This window comes from Sorex fumeus, unplaced genomic scaffold (genome assembly GCF_029834395.1).
Source record: "Sorex fumeus unplaced genomic scaffold, SorFum_2.1 ptg000094l, whole genome shotgun sequence".
In the NCBI taxonomy this organism is placed as follows: Eukaryota; Metazoa; Chordata; class Mammalia; order Eulipotyphla; family Soricidae; genus Sorex; species Sorex fumeus.
In genome coordinates, this window is record NW_026606151.1 from 21,614,427 (window position 1) to 21,624,653 (window position 10,227).

Below are 10,227 nucleotides of genomic sequence, written 5' to 3' on the forward strand. Positions count from 1 at the left end.
GGGAGTGTGATTACTGTGCAATGAATTTTCACTTCTCTTCTTCCCCCGGGGTACAGTATGTTTCCGTACTGATTTGAGGCCAATGTGAAATAGGGAAAACATTGGTCTTTAAGGTGCTTAAATTTGTGTTTGTCAACTTTGCTAAGGCCCAACTCAATTTTCAAGTGTTTATTATGAATGTGGGTAGCAAGAGACATTTGAGATTTATAGAACAAGTGAAGGAGTGCAGGACACGGAGCCCTGTGGCAGCTCACATGCTTTTGATTTACTAACTTCCTGGCTGTATCTTCAGCTTTTCTGGTTTCAGGGCTCAGCATCTCTTTAGCCATGAAGGGGACGGCCTGAATACTCCTGAATTCTCACCCCTCATTATCCAAGTTGCAGTATTGGAGGTGCAGACAGAAGTTTTCTACCTTGAAAATTGTCTTTGTCTCACTTTATCTTCCATCATATCTCCCCGACTTCCTGCCCTGTTGATATTGGGCTTGAGCCAGCTCCCACTACGTAATGCCAAATTTCTGTAACGAATCCATTACCTAGTGTTTCCTAATGGTTTTCCTACTGCAACTAAACCCTGACTTACATACCTTGGATCGTGTGCTCCACCAGCAGAAGGGATTACCTTAAAGTCAATGATACATTGATCCATCTTAGTGCTCACAAGTCAAGCAAAAGAGCAGGGACCTGCCTTAACAGCACATTAAAGTGGACTGGGGGCTGATTATCCCTGAAACTCTAATCCAGCTACTCAGCCTGATACATTGTGAATCAGCAAAAACATATCTACTGCCTGTGAAAAAATCCTTATTGCAAGCCCGTGAATTAGTATGATCTGAAACACCATTACTATCAATATTACAGACAAACTGAAAGTGCTTTTTCCTTAGCCATTTATCAATTAGTAGTTCAGCATCCTCCAGTCTAAACCAAGTGGAATTTCATTATATGAGACCAAAAGTAAGAGATCTAGAAAAGCTAACATTTAAAATGCTATTGGTTTTTTTTAGGTTGGGGGGTTGTTTTGTTTTGGGGGCACACTTGGCAGTGCTCAGGGGTTACTCCTGACTGTGCACTCAGTGATTACTCCTGATGGTGATCAGGGGACCATCTGAGATGCCAGGAATTGCTAGGTTGGCCACATGCAAGGGCTAAGCCCTACCCACCGTACTGTCCCACTGGCTCTCAAATTTTTTTAATGATAAATTATATGATATTTTACAGACAAGTATATATGATTCTTGTTTCTAACACTATGCTTAGAATATAATGGAGGCAGTAGTCTAAACAGGGACAGGAAAAAGAAGTATGACTAACACCTACCTTCTTGGGGCTGGAGCAATAGCATAGCAGGTAGGGCGTTTGCCTTGCACGTGGTTGACCCGAGTTCGATTCCCAGCATCCCATATGGTCCCCTGAGCACCGCCAGGAGTAATTTCTGAGTGCAGAGCCAGGAGCAACCCCTGTGCATCGCCAGGTGTGACCCAAAAAAAAAAAAAAAGACCTACCTTCTTTCATCAGAGTCCTCAAAACTTGGTGTGAAGGAGCAAACAGAAGAGGAGAGCAAGTCTTTTTCCTGCCATGGGAAATATAACAAGTAAACAACCTGAGAGAAGTTACACTGGAATCCTAACTCCTTGTTCCTGGGGAGTGTTCCAAGAGGGTGGAGGAGAAAGGGGGTGTCCCGAGGAAGGACAAGACAAACAAGAAGGTGTGATACTGACCTGCCAACTGCACAGGGCCCACTTCCGGGAACTGCCGTATGCAAGGGGGCAGCCATTGCTGACAGCTCCTCTAATGGGAGAAGACAATCAAAACTACATGATCCCCATTGCCCCTCCAGCTGGACCTGGCATAGCTCCATCCTCTGGAAATGCCGAGAGAGTCAGAGCTCTCTCCTCCCACTCAGGGAATGTGATTTCTCAGAAACTGCAATGGAGCTACCAGGAATGATGTGGGGACTGAAAACACTTAATATCTCTGCAACACTGCCTTGTAGTAGGATGGGACGTGGGGGGGGGATGAGGGGGGGGGGATGCTGGGACCCGTGGGGATGGATGACGGGCACTGGTGGAGGGATGGGCACTTGATCATTGTATAACTGAAACCCAAGCACAAAATTTGTAAGCCTATAACTGTACCTCATGGTTTTTCACTAATAAAAAAACAAAAAAAAATAAAATAAAAATCAAAACCCCCCCCCAAAAAAAAAAACCAGAAAAAAAAATATATCTCTGCAACACTTGGGGACTTGGCTGGGAGTTGGGTGGGAAACCCATCACGCTTGCCCCCAACAGTGACTCCTGTGTCATTTTCTCTAGAAATGGTTGCCTGCCAATCTGGAATAGCTACTGGTGGGGTTGGGGAAGGGGGATGCAAGGACACTTTCATATTATAGCTAGGATGTCTGGGTTCTGTCCCCAACAAATGGCAAGTCAAGCAGGAACTGAAGGCACAGACTTTGCAGAAGAATAGTATGTGAAGTAAGGCTGGATCAAACAAACCTTGAGGAAGTTCTGAGGCTGGGGGGAAGAAATCTTGGTGTGAGCTGGAGAGATAATCCAGTGGGTAGGGCACTGCCATGCATCCGCCAACCTAAATTCAACCACACCCCACCCCCCACACCACAAAGGGTGCCCTGAGCCCCTCCAGCAATGATCCCTAAGTGCAGAGCCAGGAGTAAACCCCGGGCATGGCTTACTATGCCTTGAACCGCACCCCCTCCCCTCAAATAAAAACAAGCAGCAGCATCCTTGGTGGGAAAGGTGCCAAATTAGCCACTGACCTTTGTGTTGGGCAGTGTTGTGGACCCCGCTTGGGAAACGACTGAAGCTCAATGTGCTCATCTTGAGAAACCATTCTCGCTGCATTGTGGCAGGAGAGCAAGAGATGACACTGCGTTGGACACTGAAGGTCAAGGCTGAAACTTGAATTAGAACATTGAAAGAGCTACACTTGATCTTAGCCAAAAGGCCGAGAAGCGATTAAAAACCCCAGTGCCCAAAAACAGATGACTGATTAAAGAAACTTTGGTATATCTACACAATGGAGTACTATGCAGCTGTTAGAAAAGAGGAAGTCATGAAATTTACATACAAGTGGTTCTACATGGAAAGTATCATGCTAAGTGAAATGAGTCAGAAAGAGAGGAACAGACATAGAAAGACTGCATTCATCTGTGGAATACAAAATAAAATAGGAGGGGCTGGAGAGATAGCACAGCTGATAGGGCATTTGCCTTGCACGCAGCCGACCCGGGTTTGATTCCCAGCATCCCATACGGTCCCCTGAGCACCGTCAGGAGTAACTCCTGAGTGCAGAGCCAGGAGTAACCCTTGTGCATCCCCGGGTGTGACCCAAAAAGAAAAAATTAATAATAAAGTAAAATAGGAGAGTAACACCCAAGAATAGTCAAGATAAATACCAGGAGGTTCACTCCATGGCTTGGAGGCCAGCTGCATATTCTGGGGGGAAAAGATAGCTCAGATAAGAGAAGGGAACTGTGGGAAGCTGGCCCTTTAACTGACCAAGGCCTAAGTGCCTGTGCCACGTGACCTTCAACAGGCACAGCCTGTGCCACGTGACTTGCAACAGGCAAGGCCAGTGCTAGGTATGGTTACCTTGAGGTATGGTGATAACAAGAAGTAACTATCTCTTGCCTCGTATGTGATGCCTATAAATCATACGGACATGGCCCTTTGTGTAACAAACCTCCCTAACCATATATGGGCACGACCTTCTGTGTAGCTGCCTCACTAATGAATATATTCCCTGATTTCCCCCAATAAAGTCTGTCCCTTTTTCTCTCTTTTTCTGAGCTGCATTCTGTCTCTTGTGTTCATTCGGTCGGTCCTTCTCAGCACCTACGGATCCTAGGGCCACCTCCGCAGGCCGGAGAGTGGTCTGGCGGGGGGGGGGCCCCCCCGCAGGGAACACCAAATAAAGGATGTTGGGAGGATCCGCCCAGGATGGGAGATGTATGCTGAAAGTAGACTGTAGACTGAACATGATTGCCACCCAATGCCTCTATTGCAAACCACAACACCCAAAATGAGAAAGAAAACAAAAGGAAATGCCCTGCCATAGAGGCGGGGTGAATGGGGGGGGGGGGAGGTTGTTGGGGGTGGTGGTGGAAAGGATACTGGGATCACTGGTGGTGGAGAATGGGCACTGTTGGAGGGATGAGTACTCGTGAGTACTCGATCATTGTATAACTGAAACCCAAACACAACAATTTGTAAGTCTACAACTGTACCTCATGGTGTTTCACTAATAAACTTTTTTTTTAAAAATTGAAAGAGCTAAAGTCACGGACCTCAGCATGCAGTTTAGCAGAGGGAGGAGAGTGCTGGGCTGCAGAGGAGGGTCCCAGCAGGGTGAGGGGAAGAGGGAACATTGTCCAGAGCAAGATCCCCAGGCTCCTGAGGGGAAAAATGAACTGACTCAAGGGCCTACGGAAAACCTGAACTTTTTCTCCACTCTTTCAATTCAAAGTCTTACCAGATCTAAGATGATCAGATCCTTGGGGGTGGAGGGTCGGGGGAATCAGCCCTGGGAGACTGGTGGGAGGGAAAAAGACCTTTTCTTACAGTTTTAATTGATTTCAACAATAGCAGTGCTACACCTCATCTCCCATCTAAGAGCCTGGGTCACCCCACCTTATTTCCTAGATCCTGCTCACCGCCCCCAAGGCCCCCACACTCCTGCTTCTCCCAGCACCCCTAGATCAGTTCCACTGACTGTCTCCAGGTTGTCTAACCCCTGGCTTCCTTTGCTCCCTTGCACTCTGCGAATGAGATCATCTGCTGTTGAATCTTTTTCTTTCGGACCCACTTCACTTAGTTTGACTCCCTCCAACTCTTTCTAAGTCAGAGCAATCTAAATGATTTCTTTCCTCAACTCTGAGTAGTATCCCTGTGTGTGTGTGTGTGTGTGTGTGTGTGTGTGTCCAGATGCACACATAGTTGTATATACCACAGTAACTTTGTCCTCTCATTTGTGGGACAACTGGACTTTTCCCATGTCAAGAATACATCCAACTAAAAAACTTCTGCACTGCAAAGTCCGATGACTGGGAGAAATGAACCGAAACATCACACATCGAGGGCGAGTCAGATGTCTTTCTCACAGCTCCATACAAATGGAACCACCCCACCCCAGCAACACGGAGAGCAGACAGCCCCTCAGAGATGACTGTAACAACTGGCACTGAGAAAGGAAAGAGGTTCATTACTGACATAACGAAGAGGCTTCATCTCCCAGCCCCAGCCCCAGAGTCGGAAACACTTTGGGGTCTTGGGGGCCTCGGGGACTGTCTTTTATCCTTACCTGTTTCCGCAGGTTGTGCCCGCGCCAGGCTTCAACTTCCAGAACGGTTGGGGGCACGCGGAGGGGTGTGGGGTGGAGGTGCTGCGGTTCTGGGTTCTGGGGTGCGCGGGCTGCGAGTTCGGAAACCCGCTCCCTCCAGGGGAGCGGCGCTTGGGGAGAGACGAAGGGTCCCTCCGGACCGGGATTTTGGAGGAAGGTCCCAAGGCAGCCAGGAGTTGGGTAGCCGGCCAGGTTCTGGGGTTCTGGGAAGTGACACGCGGAAGAAACGGGAGCGCTTGGCTCTGGGGGCATCCCAGTGGGATTTCAGGGCGCGTTTGCCAAAGGATAAAGGCTTTTTTCCGACCGTGATTCCAGACTGTGTCTCTCCTACAAGTTGGATCTTAAGAACTCTAGGTGCTGGGGGGCGCGGAGGTGGGGAGCTACTTTGTGCGGGTGAATTCATTTTAAACCTGGAGGGGGTTCACGGGTAAGCGACGAAGCTGGTGAATTTGCTTTCAATTAGCTAGTGATCCCGTGGAATTAAAAGGGTTGTAGGTTTACTTTAGGCTCAGGTAAGGGGCTTAAATTTTTCCCACTCGCGGTCTCTTTCCCCAGAGAAATTTCTAAGTGAAAATGTTTAAGTCTAAAATCCAAAACCAACATTTAATTCTTGAACCCAGCTGTAGAAAGCAAATCACTTCACAATGCTTTTTCAGCATGTCTGATTTGGGGGGGGGGGGTAAACTCTAAATAATAGTGGTGAATCTTTTATTGAAACAATGAATCTAATCAAAGCAGATAGAGTGTTAACTAGAATTCATCTGCCCCACAGGGACTGGGAGGGGTGGGGGGTGGGGTTTTATTGGGGTTCTTCATGGTAAAAAAATAAGTGTTGGTAAAGGGAAATGTGTTTGATATTTGCATGACTGAGACCTAAACCTGAAAGCTTTGTAACCTTTCCCACGGTGATTCAATAAAGAAATAAATAAAAAAAAAAGAAAGAAAGAAAATGTTTAAGTCTATAAAATAGGTATATTGGAAGTTGGACCAGGTGACAGTCCCAACAGCAGTGAGTGGCGGTTCCACTTTTCACCGCACCCCTACCAACACTTGCTATTTTCAGGGGTTTTGCTAGGAGGCGTGAGATGTGACCTGGGTGTCATTTTGATTTGACTTTCCTTGATACTGTGTGAGTCTTGTTCATTTGCTTATTGGCAAATATGATTAGCAAATATATAAATATTATATGTCTTCTTCGCGGCGGTAGCTATCTATCACTCCTCCCCATTTTTGGTGGGGTAACTGGAGGGGGTTTGTTGCTAAGCTTAGTGGGTACCTTACAGATTCTGAATTATATGGGCAGTTTGAAAAGTTTTAGCCAGTCTCTTTGCTACACAGAAATTTTTTATTTTCCAAAAGTCCCACTTGCTTATTTTTTGTTTTTGTAATCTTTGCCAGTGAAATTTTGATGTCCAGATCCTTGAAGCGTTCTGCCTCCATTTTCTTCAATGCCTTTTTTTGTTTGTTTTTAACTTTTATTTTCGGCACTGTGGCTTAACATAATGACTCATAGTAGTGTTGCTTGCATAAATCATTCCAGCACTCATAAAGTATTTTACAGTAGCTGATTTAGTCTGAGTCTTAAATTCACTTGAAATTAATTTTTGTGTAGGGCGTGAGATACAGATACAGTTTCTTTTTCCTTTTTCTTTCTTTCTTTTTTTTTTTTTAACAAGTGTTTCTAGGATCTAGATCTTAACACAAGGGTATATTGGAAGTGCCCCACCCTAACACACTCCTTTCTCCATATCCACTTGGCTCTCTCTGTTTCGGGTACCCCTCTCCTCTCCGTGTTCCAGGCTACAGAAAGGACGAGAGGGATGCAGGGGAGGGAAATTTCAGTCTGTTTTCTGGGTTCTGTATACGGGCTCGTTGAGGAAACGCAAGGGCGCATCTCAGAGCGATAAAAGCATGGCCAGTGACCCCCACCTCCAACACTGGGTTCCCGGAGTTTGTAGCGGGGAAGAGACGGTGACTCGTCTTCTCCTCTCTCCCTGGCACCCCGCAAGCCTTAGACAACCCCCTCAAAGGCCAAAGCGTCGCCGCCAAAGAGCTGGAGGGTGGAAACGTTGGGAATCTTCTGTGCAAATTAAGAACGCGCAAGCGTTGCCGTTTGAAACCGCCGTTGGCGATCAAATTCACGCGGTCCTCAACCGAGAGCTGAGAAGAGCGCCGGCTGCGGCGCTTCAGGAGTACTCAGCCCTGGGGGGATTGATTCTGGACGACGAACTACAGAGTTCCCACCTCCAGGAGCCACGTCTGGTTTAGGGGCAGCGCCAGCACCGTGCGCCCCGCGATCGCCCGCTGGAATCGCCTGCGCGTTCCCGGGAACGACGTCTAAGGGGGCCGTGGAGAAAAGATCCCCTTCGTGCCCCTCCTAAAGTCTCCAAATCATCTTCAGACCTCAACGAAAGGGTCTCAACGGCTTTGAGAACAGGATTCCGATCCCATCCTCCCCTCCCGCCGTCACTCTGCCTCCCACCTCCCCAACCCCCCCACCCTCCCTGGGCTCCCCAACTGTGCTCTGCGCACCTCTGTCCTGCCAGAACCGCCCTAAGGTATGAACGGATCCACTCCTCCCCTACTTACAAAGCTTTACTAGATTTCCACTGCAATTGAGATTTCAAATCCCCATCCTGGGGTTCAGTGCCTTTTGATTTGCTCAGGCTCTGGGGCCCCCACGCGCTCTTCAGAACTCTCCTGCTTCCTGGCAGTTTCCCCCAATCCCCTGAGAAAGGGGGGGAAGGACGACGTGGCACCAGGCATCCGCCTCCTCATCCGAAGGGCGTCTCTTCCAAGATGTGTTTCCCCATCACGCAGATATCGTCAATTCTCCCTCCCAACTCCACACTATTTTACATTCCATTCCGTATATAATCAGATTATTATCACTGAGGCTTTCAGCTAACATGATCTACTTGAAATCAGACATCGTCCCAGTAGTATCTGTCCACTTGGTTTGTAAAGATGGGAAGATGATACTCTGCCCTGTAATAGATAAACATTGTTAGAGCTGGTAGCCGTTTCTTCATTTCATTCTGATGTCCTTCCCTTAACTTCTAAATTTTTTTGTTTGTTTAGCTGTATCTTCTTTGGAAAACTGAGATACTATGTAAAACATAGTAAAGAAAAAAAATCTTGAAAATTATGTTTAACACACTAAGCTAAAAAAATGTTTAGTTAACAGCTACTAGCAATTGATATGCATCCTTGAGGATTTTAATTTTTCACATCGATCTTTTCAGAACTGCAAAAATATCATGTTTGACTTCATTGTCAAGATATAAAAACAAACATCTTCTTAAAATGACAGGGTAGTGGGGTATATTAAAAAAAACCTTTGGGGAGAAAAAGAGCCTTTGGTTTATCCTTTAAAAGAAAAATATCTTTTAAAAGCCATAATAGATACACATTCATAATAATTCTTTGAAAATGACGTGGGAAATCAAAGTTCAGGCTCTTCATAAAAGCATTTCAAAGCATGACGAGGCCTGAAATAAAAGGTGATACCGACGAGGATGGGATTCGAACCCACGCGTGCAGAGCACAATGGATTAGCAGTCCATCGCCTTAACCACTCGGCCACCTCGTCACACAAGATTTTGTTTTCCTGCAACTTCCTCCTCCCTGCAGGAATCCTGGGCGTTTCGCAGCAGAGCTTTTCCCTGTCCTAATCGTGTTAATCATAGCCTGAGTCAGGTGTCCTTTAATTTGTCTCTCAGTCCTCATAAAAACTGACGAGGAGAGCTTAAGTGACTTGCCAAATCCTTTGGACTCAGGCCAACCTGCGCCGTCCGGCACAGCCCCGGGTGAGGGGGCGGTAACTTGGATCCAACTTTCACCCAAGAAGAGCCGCCCTCTGCCACGCCCTCCAGGGATTTCTATTTCCTAAATGCAACCAGAAAACTGACTTTGCGATTCCTTTTCCTTGTGAAATATGCCCAAGAGCACGGAGATGCCCTAGAGTCCCCCTTCACATCTTTTCTAGGACTCGGCGTTGATCCGTATGCGAAATTAGCAACGTTCAGGAGCATTTTGTGTACTAGGGCCAGATGGGCTCGATTTACTACTCTCGGCACTGAGCACGGGGTGCAGGTCCAACTGTGACTCTGCTAAATCACACCACAACTCACTGCAACTTTTAGTTGGGACTCCAGAATTGCGTCACCCCAGCGGCCGTTGAGCCCTGACAATAAACGACAAAAGAACCGAGAAGACCCTTCCAATGAAATCTCCTGGCTCAGTTCTCAACATTGCTAAGAGGCTGGGCGCCTTCCTTATCTACCATCCCTTGCCACGAGCTCCCCGACTCCTCCCAGCTCTGATTTCTAGGAAGCTGAAGGTATGTGTGAGTTAAATTTGTTCACAGACAATTGTTTTTTTTAATTATGTTTTGTACACACACACACACACACACACACACACACACACACACACACACACCCTTTATAAGTTTTGCTTAATAGAAGGTTTGCACTGTTTCCAATCAGGAAACAATGGAAGACTAGTTGAAGATCGCAGATAATTATTGTCCAACAAATTTAAAGGATATGATAAAAACTATCAAGTAAAATACACAAAGTAAAGGAGACAGAATCTTATGGTTTATTTAAAGCATTGTTTAGGGTAATTTTTTTTATCTCAACTGTAATTTCAGTCTATACTTTTATACAATTGTGAAAAGCAAACATTGGGGCCAGATAGATAATACAGGGGTAAGGAACTTGTTTTGCACAGTGCCCACCCAGGTTTAATCCTCAGACAGTCTCTACAGTCCTGAGTCCACCAGGAGAGATCTCTATGTCAGGAGTAAGCCCTGAGCACTGTTGGGGTGCAATCCCTCTCCCCCCACCAAGAAAAAGG

At 46.6% G+C, this 10,227-nt stretch overlaps 1 non-coding gene across 1 annotated transcript; it reads right to left on the reverse strand.

Moving 5' to 3' along the window:
- Window positions 1-8,874: 8,874 nt before the first annotated feature.
- On the reverse strand, window positions 8,875-8,956 carry TRNAS-GCU (transfer RNA serine (anticodon GCU)). Its single transcript has one exon. It is a non-coding gene; the product is annotated as a tRNA-Ser (tRNA).
- Between the last annotated feature and the right edge of the window lie 1,271 nt (window positions 8,957-10,227).